The 8397-nt window shown below is 41.6% G+C and overlaps 1 long non-coding RNA gene and 6 other non-coding genes across 15 annotated transcripts; all 7 read left to right on the top strand.

Moving 5' to 3' along the window:
• Positions 1 to 136: 136 nt before the first annotated feature.
• Positions 137 to 7247, top strand: LOC116378119 (uncharacterized). Of its 9 annotated transcripts, none has more exons than XR_004212277.1 (16): positions 137 to 330; positions 924 to 960; positions 1213 to 1245; positions 1441 to 1490; positions 1675 to 1717; positions 1898 to 1948; positions 2259 to 2301; positions 2605 to 2647; positions 2828 to 2882; positions 3276 to 3317; positions 3642 to 3694; positions 4042 to 4087; positions 4818 to 4877; positions 5068 to 5130; positions 5871 to 5909; positions 6084 to 7247. It is a non-coding gene; the product is annotated as an uncharacterized LOC116378119 (long non-coding RNA). The 9 variants fall into 9 exon arrangements; XR_004212272.1 differs by having other exon boundaries at positions 3272 to 3317; XR_004212276.1 differs by having other exon boundaries at positions 2806 to 2882; positions 3272 to 3317.
• On the top strand, positions 2090 to 2153 carry LOC116378121 (small nucleolar RNA SNORD29). The gene has a single exon (XR_004212279.1). It is a non-coding gene; the product is annotated as a small nucleolar RNA SNORD29 (small nucleolar RNA).
• On the top strand, positions 2358 to 2427 carry LOC116378123 (small nucleolar RNA SNORD30). The gene has a single exon (XR_004212281.1). It is a non-coding gene; the product is annotated as a small nucleolar RNA SNORD30 (small nucleolar RNA).
• Positions 2964 to 3090, top strand: LOC116378122 (small nucleolar RNA SNORD22). The gene has a single exon (XR_004212280.1). It is a non-coding gene; the product is annotated as a small nucleolar RNA SNORD22 (small nucleolar RNA).
• Positions 3900 to 3974, top strand: LOC116378125 (small nucleolar RNA SNORD31). Its single transcript, XR_004212283.1, has one exon. It is a non-coding gene; the product is annotated as a small nucleolar RNA SNORD31 (small nucleolar RNA).
• Positions 4926 to 5000, top strand: LOC116378124 (small nucleolar RNA SNORD31). The gene has a single exon (XR_004212282.1). It is a non-coding gene; the product is annotated as a small nucleolar RNA SNORD31 (small nucleolar RNA).
• LOC116378126 (small nucleolar RNA SNORD31) lies at positions 5944 to 6017 on the top strand. Its single transcript, XR_004212284.1, has one exon. It is a non-coding gene; the product is annotated as a small nucleolar RNA SNORD31 (small nucleolar RNA).
• Positions 7248 to 8397: the final 1150 nt, after the last annotated feature.

Genomic DNA, 8397 nt, shown 5'->3' with positions numbered 1-8397 from the left:
TCTGATCCACACTCCGGAGCAGAAGGTGGCGGTAATGCACCAATAAACTGGATGACAACTACTGTAAAACCAGAAGAAGTTATTTTAGGTGTGTGCGCGTGCGTTACCCTCTGTGCTCCAGTGTTTTCATGTTGGGGACAAGGTGCTGACGTCTTCTCCATTGAACGTCTTCAGGATGGTCGTCTTACCCGCGTTGTCCAGACCTCTGCACGAGCCAGGTTAAAGAAGGAACGCACACTTTTAAATATCCTAGTTAATTAAATTAAGACGTTAGTGGCTCTCAGAACCCCAGGTTTAGTGAACCAACAAGGCTTCTCTGTTCTGTTCGAGGTAAGACTTCTCGCATTGCTGGTTAGAGCTCCTTCACTTTGAAACTTGTACTTCATAATAGATAATACTTGATGCATTGAGAATACATTGCATCGCTTCTGCTTTGCATACTTCTCAACCTAGTTACAGGACCACGTTTTGTTTAAGCTGGCAGCTTCTGTGCAGCGTTTCAGTGACTCACCGACCAGAGTTCATCACAATCCTTAACCATCCGGCACTAAAACGCATTATTTTGAACTTATTAGTTCACTGAACATGAACGACAAAGTGTCTTCTAGATGTTGCACGGAGTATTTAGTGTGTAACACAAGTTAAACACGTTCTTGTTGAACTCTTCCAGCAATGGCCGCTGCACGTTTGGTGCGGCTGCCAGCAGTGTCTCTCAATGATGATAATTACACAGACCTGTACTGAATGACTGTGACTGCATTGAATTATTCTGATGTGAGACACTGGTTATATGTAAATGTATTTATTTTTATTGACTCGTGCCATCCTGAACTCTGCTCGTGGAGGGTCACGTGTTACCCGGCCACATGAAGTTAGCCTGCTAGCTAACGCTTCATGCTAAAGCAATGCTTTCTGTTTTACAGATGGAGACGAAACATCCAGAAACTGCTTGCTGCCAAGGTAATTTATCTACACCACGTGGCTCGTTGGGACATGCTGTAGCATCACATGGGTATTATTATATTGATGCTTTTGGGTTAACTCGACATAACCCTGAGGCCTTAATGCTACAATGATGTTCAAATTGAACTCTCTCACTGAAACTCTTTTGAGGAAACTTCACACCAAATTCTGAGTAGCATTAAACATATCTTATATGTGAGATGCGTGAAGTCGTCCTAAAACTCATGACATTGGTTTTTTCCCCTCCAGGTGTGAGGAGACTGTGGCTGAACTCTACATGAGGTAATTTAAAGATCAGCTCTTCAGATCAGAACCTGTTGACTCTGGCTGTCCAGTGATGAATCCATGAATTTTCTACCTGAATCAGCATTTGAAGAAGAAACTTCTTTACCAGATTCTGAGAAGCATAAAAATCACATTTTGTTAAATGGTAATATTAAAAAGGTCCACGTCTAAATCTGAGCTCTCCTCCTCCAGATGTTCACGGCCGATCACAGTTGAGGATCAAGAATGAAGGACGTCTGCAGGTGAGCGCGACTGAAGCTAGAAGGAACCGTCAGATTCCACAAGGGCCATAAATGATGATGTTTTTAATAGACAAGCATATGGCTGATTTTTGTGATGCGAGGTTATTAACCTGATGAGCCCTTGAGAATACTGAAGCTCAGATTTACCCCTCACTTTATGGCTAACTCTGATGTTTCTTTTCAGGTTCTGCACGGTCGACTCACTAACCTCTGCAAAGTGCACAATGGTGAGAAAAGCATGGAGTTATTTGAGTTTATTCAGTGGCGGTGTGTAAACATGATGAGTACAGAAGACAAGCATATACCTGATTAAAATGAAGCCAGCCTTCTATCTGATTACCCCTTGTAGAATAAATATAGTTTAAATTCCTCTGCATGTGATTTACACCATGTTGTTTCTCTGGTAGGTGTGTCTGTTACCAGATGCTTGAAGAAGGATGTCACCTACAAGTCATCATGTAAGTCTGAGTGTTTGTTTCAAGTTGGATGAAATGCCTCCTGCAGAGAATCTGAAGTGTTAGTTTTGTAACACTGTATTGATTACAGCATGTTAAGTTGTTTGAGAGGATGTACATAGGGTACATGTCGTCATAATGCAGTTTCAATGATGATGAACTTAGCTCACTTTGAACCAATGTGAAACGACACGAACTTCTGAGCAACTGCATTATTTTAGATTTCAGTGCCGGTTTACCTTCTGGATTGTATTTAACTTATGATGCAGCAACGATCCTATTCTAAACTTTTAATTTTCATCTCTTGCAACAGATGATTCATTCACTACTTCAACACGATTGTGGTCTAGTTGAAGGTAAGATATAAACATTTAGAGGATTGGTACCTGTAGCCTTTATTCCCAGACCTGCTGAAAATGATGAGATATATATGGAATCTCGTTCGTCTGAACTAATGTTGAGAAATATCATATCTGACATCAGCGAAGGTCATTTTAAGTTGTAATGATGTAATACGAGTAACAATCCTATTCTAAACTTGTTGCACATCTGTATCAGTCGCGTGATCTGTTCATTCAGATTTGTTTGAAAGTCAATGTAGACTTGAACATTGTGCTGTTTCCTTTGCATGTGCAGTAAATTTGTTCTCTTGCCAACAGATGATTCATTCACTACTTCAACACGATGGTGGTGAAGTTGAGGGTAAGATATAAACATTTAGAGGGTTGGTACCTGTAGCCTTGATTCCCAAACCTGCTGAAAGTGATGATAAATTTGGAATGTGGTTCGTCTGAACTAAAATTGAGAATATCTGACATCAGCGAAGGTAAACAGTGAGTAGTGTTTGTTTGTGTCCTCAGATCTGACTGTAGTCTGTTGCAGGTGTCTGGCTTTGGAAGATGCTGACATCTTCTCCACAGCAAAGGTGTTCATCCAGGTGAGTGAGCTCTTTAAATGTTAACTAGGTGATTGACACCCAGTCTGAAGTTTATAGTCTGATTTACAACTAGAAATGTTTCCTTCGTGATGACATCCGCACACGTCTTACGCCTTGGTTCAACGCCAGAACCTGAAAAGGTGGACCCACTGGTGTTACCTTGGCAATAAGGGGAAGACACGTTGGGGTTACCAACAGTCTGAATGGAAACTAAACATGGATTTGACTAAATAATGAAATTGTGACTCTGCCTGCCAGGCAGATGTGGGTGATAATGGAGGTTTAGAACATGATGTAGTGTCAGACCAGTGCTTTGAATAGAAAAATCTAAATATGTCGTCTCTTTAGCTGCTGAAGTCAAAGTGTCCTAACGAGTTCCTTGTCTTCAGCCAGTAGGACGAGCTGCCTGAAAAGCTGTGGATGAAAATGGACACGGTATGTTTGAATCTCAACCGCCACAGTGACACTATTGTAGAGTGAGATGATTAATCCTATGCAGTCAACAGTCCCCATGCTCCAGGTACCAGACTATCCATGCATGAAACAATCAACCCTGTTGGTCCGATCAGACACTGAGAACCCTGAAACAAGCGATCAGGTGTAAAGTGATCTCCGGCTCCCTGAAGGGTTCTGATGGTGTGGGTTGTTTGTTACCTGGATAATGACTGATAACACTTGCTGATCACATTCTTAACACTAGTTCTGTGCATCAACAGACGTGTAAACTTAATAACTTTTCTTCTTATTCTTTGTTCTTAGAAGTCAACCTCTATGCTGAACGGAGTATGACGTCATCTGGATTGCCCAGACTTGTAAGTTGTAGATGTCTGTCTGTGATTCTTAAAGGAACAGTGTGTAGGTTTTAGGAGAAGTTGTCAGAAATTGAATGTAATCAGCGGGGGAGGGGGGAATGTGTTAAAAGTATTTCTTTCACCTCAAACCTGTCATGGCACTCTGCCGTTGGGAGGAGTTGCAGTTGGATACGATCGTGCCACTAAATCTTACACACTGCTCCTTCAGTAGAAGTGATGAGTTTGTTATTACCGCCCCAGTCTGATAATTCATGACTGATTGGTACCCCTCTGATCACACTAGAGCTAATAATGTAGTCGTTCACATTAATCAAACTGGATGGACTAACCCGTTTCAATGGTTACAGGTTTGGTGTCGACCTCTTCGGTGTGGTGAACAGCGGACCGTTGCAGGTAAATGACAGAGTCTAGTAATGTTTCTGGGATTGTAGGTGTGATGTGGACATACCCTCCAGTCAAGAGTGTCCCACCAGGTGCCTCTTTCTCCTCCAGTCAGCCTCCTCTCCTGTTGACCCTGTACGGCACTGAGAACCCCGACTCCCTCCTTCAGGTCAAGGGATATATTAAAGATGTATATAATAAATGTGTTTATAGCTAGATGAATACATGTATAGCAATATTATTCTATATACATTAGTGGTTAGTTTAGAATGTAGATGGATATGTGTCGGGTGTAAAGTGACCTGTAGGAGTTCTGATGGAGAGGGCGCTGACTGTGACGGCATGACTGAGAACCAACCTGTGATTACATCCCAGAAGTTAAATCCTACCTTGTATTCTAATTTAACATTGTACTGGAAACTTGTACTGAAGCATGGTGTCCTGGCAAAGAAAGGCAGCATTAACAGTTTCAGACAAACGGGATGGAAACATTGTACAATGTACAAAAGATTTGACAACACAGAATTGACTTTATGTAATGGTAGTATAACACACTTAAGACTACTGCATTGAGGTGATAAATTAATGAAATGGTGGCAGAGGATCACATTCTTTGCAGCATGTTGTGGATTCATAAGGACGCATTTTATAATAAATCTAATTGTAAAGGTTGAAAGTGGACACATAGGAGTGTGACAAGTGTGGCCCATAATCATTATTTATATATAACTATTTATTTTAGGTCATGCAGTGTGAAGTTATCACATGGTCTCGATCGTGTGCTCCCTGTCCGCTCATGTTGGTGAGTATTCAACGTTCAGAAATGTTTATATTACTTGCTCGTTAATTAAAGTAGAAGTGATGAGTTTGTTATTACCGCCCCAGTCTGATAATTCATGACTGATTGGTACCCCTCTGATCACACTAGAACTAATAATGTAGTCGTTCACATTAATCAAACTGGAATGACTAAGGCTCGTCTCTTGTTGCAGGTTTGGTGATGCTGTCCAACTCTTCAGTTTGGGGAACAGCAGAGATGCTTTAAACTGCTGCAGGTAAATGAGAACATATAGTAATGTTTCTGGGATTGGGGATATGATGACTACAGGTCCGTCAGTCAAGGGCTAAGCAGCCCCTTACTCCTCCAGTGGGCTGCCCCTCCTGTTGACCCTGTATGGCACTGAGGACCCTGACCTCCCTCAGGTGTAAAGTGACCTGCTGGAGTTCTGATGGAGTGGGAGTGCTCGCTGTGAGTGCATGACTGAGAATTTCTCTGATCGCATCCCAGAAGCTAAATCCTACAGTTACACAGCTTGCAATTTGTATACCAGTCAAAAGCATGTGACCATAATGTGGTTAATACGGTTTGAATTGTACAATCTGGTATTTTATGTTTCAACAATGGTGAAGACAAAGAGGACAGGTGACTAAACAACGGTTTAAATTAGAAAATTCTCCAAAGAGGCAAACTATTATTGGCTATGATGGTTAAAAACATTATCTGATGGTAAAATGCAGCCAGAAGAGACAACTGTCTCTACAGCATGTGGATTCACAAGGAATCCAGATTTTGTAAATTGTAGATCTACTTTCCAAAGATGTTGTGAGCACTAGAACGACTTTGTCTGAAACAAGTTTCAAAATGATTCACGTCAGTTCTTTAATGAAATGTTTTTAAATATTACCGCCCAATCTGAGACGTTGTGACTGATTGGTATCCACTCTGCTTACAGACTAGGATCTTTTGTCTTGTGTTGGTGCACATTTTGATGTCTTGTGTTTGTGATCTTGTCAGTCCTGCTGGGTCTGCTGCTGACTGCTTCTGGAGTTTATGGTAAGAATTGACAACTTAAGCTTCAATATTTTCATCTAGAAGTGATGAGTTTCTTTTTACCGCCCCAGTCTGAAAATTCATGACTGATTGGTACCTCTCTGATCAACATGTTGACTTTAATGTTATGGTGTAAGTTTATGCCGCTTGTTTCTAAAATGATGTCCGTCTTTACAGACTCCGGCCAGACCGTGGACTCATCAGTCGTCTCATGCTGCAGGAAGTTTCCCAAAAGCTCCAGGAATACTTCAGAAGACATGTTTACATATTCATAAGTACCAATGATAACCTGTAGTTTGAACAGGACAGTTGTGTGCCTTGAATGATGCATTATTTGGTCCATGGACCGTTTAATGCGTTCACTTGAATGTGCATTTCCAGTTAACTGGAAAATATTTTCAAATAAATTTGTCAAACTCATAAAAGTGTGTTTTTTTTTTTTGTTTTGTTTTTTTTGTTTTTTTTCCCCCGTTTTTTATTCTCCATATAGCATATTTTATATCCCAGGATGCAAGAGACTGCAGTGTAAATCTGAAACTGCTACAAATGGCCATCAGGTTTTCTGTCACTTACTTTATTCACATCAGTATAATTGAGTTTTAAGTGATGTAGTTGAACAGTCATGTGCTGAGGTATATTAAACCTGTACTTCTCATGTGGCCTTGATAGGATTTGTGTTGGATTGCGGCAGCATAGCATACGGATCAGCAGCCAAATCTCTAATTGGTAAATTGGATGTGGTTCAGGCACAGGCATTAAGAGTATGTAGTGGAGCATTTAAAACATCGGCAATACCTGTCCTGCAGGTAGAAATGGGAGAAATGCTGCTGGATTTAAGGAGAAAGCAACTAATTTCGAACTACTGACCTAATTTACAGGGACACGATGAGCTCACTCTACCTGTCAGCCCCTCCCTTCTCATCAGTCTAACTCCCTTCACCTGTTCACTCGCCTGCGTCTGATCACTAATCAAGCCACTATATAGACTCCTGCCTCTCAAACACTCAATACCAGATTGTTCTTTGATACTCGATGCCAGACCTTCCAGCGCCTTATCCCGGGCTGATTTCCTGTTGACCCTTCCTGCCCCTGATGTGCCTGGCTCGCCTGACTCGCCAGCCTTTTGTTGCTGACTTGGAATCATTCTGCCTGCTCTTTCTGCTGCTCTGCCAGAGACTTTGCTGTAACAGTCTGTACCTGGTGAGTTTACATTAAAAGCCAACGATTCCTGGAATCCTGTGTGCTGCAACCGGTTACAGTTGCAGGTGGAATGAGAGGAGTCGGAGACAAAACTTTGGTCTGTCTAAGCCCTTCAGTAGTTTACCCAGTGATGGCTCCATGGACACTTGTGTGGCCTGGTATAGATTGGTATTTGTTAGATGTCAAAGAAAAGGATATAGTTGATTTGTTGGGTGCATTTGAATATTGTGTAGTAAGAGTACAGTGTTTATACACAGGTTTCCTAGCACAATCTGTAAATCTGAGACGAGTGGCAAGATTTGGGGTGGCAATACCAGCTAAAGGAATTGGACTCAACAGAACATCCCATAATCTAGAGGTTTACACAGTGGAGATGGAGCCAGTGCTGGTTGCACTATGATGGGTGAAAAAAACAGGTGTTTTGTGCCGACTCATCTTCAGCCCTTGCAAGTTTAAGGTCTCTTCATTTGAACAGCTGTCAAGACATACCGTATGAAGTCCTTCAGTCAGCTAAAGAATAACTAATTCGGGAGCTCAGGTTAAATTCCTGTGTACCAGCACATGTAGGGAGAGAGGGTGGATGAGTTGGCTTTAAAGAAAGGAAATGAATGTTGGCATCAGTGAGGCAGATGTCAAATGTATTATCTGGGAAAATATCAACCAAATGTGGCAAACTAGGCAGGACAGAGAGGAGAAAGGGAGACATTTATATCGTATTCAAGAGAGTCAAAGTTACCAGGGTTGGAATAGGAGAGAGGAAACTGTTGACAAGGTTACAGTTGGGCCGTAATGCAATAAACAAAACACTGAAAATGATAGAAAACACCAGACAGAGTTGTGTGGAGAAGAGGAGTCAGTTGAGCACGTAGTGGTGTGTCTGAGATGCAGATACAGATGGTGAGGAATAATCTGAGGGAGTTAGAGGTGCATGAATGCACATTAAAAGGAGTACTGAGCACGGGTTAGGGTACTATTAGCTTTATTAAGGAACACAGGTTTTTTTTTTTGTAACAGGGTATGATTGAAATGCAGGGATAAGGTACAAGGGTGCTGTTTTTTTTATTATCATTTTGTTTTGGGGTAATTATTGTAAGTCTATTGTCTGATCCACACTCCGGAGCAGAAGGTGGCGGTAATGCACCAATAAACTGGATGACAACTACTGTAAAACCAGAAGAAGTTATTTTAGGTGTGTGCGCGTGCGTTACCCTCTGTGCTCCAGTGTTTTCATGTTGGGGACAAGGTGCTGACGTCTTCTCCATTGAACGTCTTCAGGATGGTCGTCTTACCC

The sequence above is a fragment of the Anarrhichthys ocellatus genome, unplaced genomic scaffold (genome assembly GCF_004355925.1).
Source record: "Anarrhichthys ocellatus isolate YVR2014 unplaced genomic scaffold, GSC_Weel_1.0 scaffold2081, whole genome shotgun sequence".
Taxonomy (NCBI): Eukaryota; Metazoa; Chordata; class Actinopteri; order Perciformes; family Anarhichadidae; genus Anarrhichthys; species Anarrhichthys ocellatus.
The sequence above is the reverse complement of the archived record's forward strand: the minus strand, read 5'-3'. Positions and strand labels throughout refer to the sequence as shown.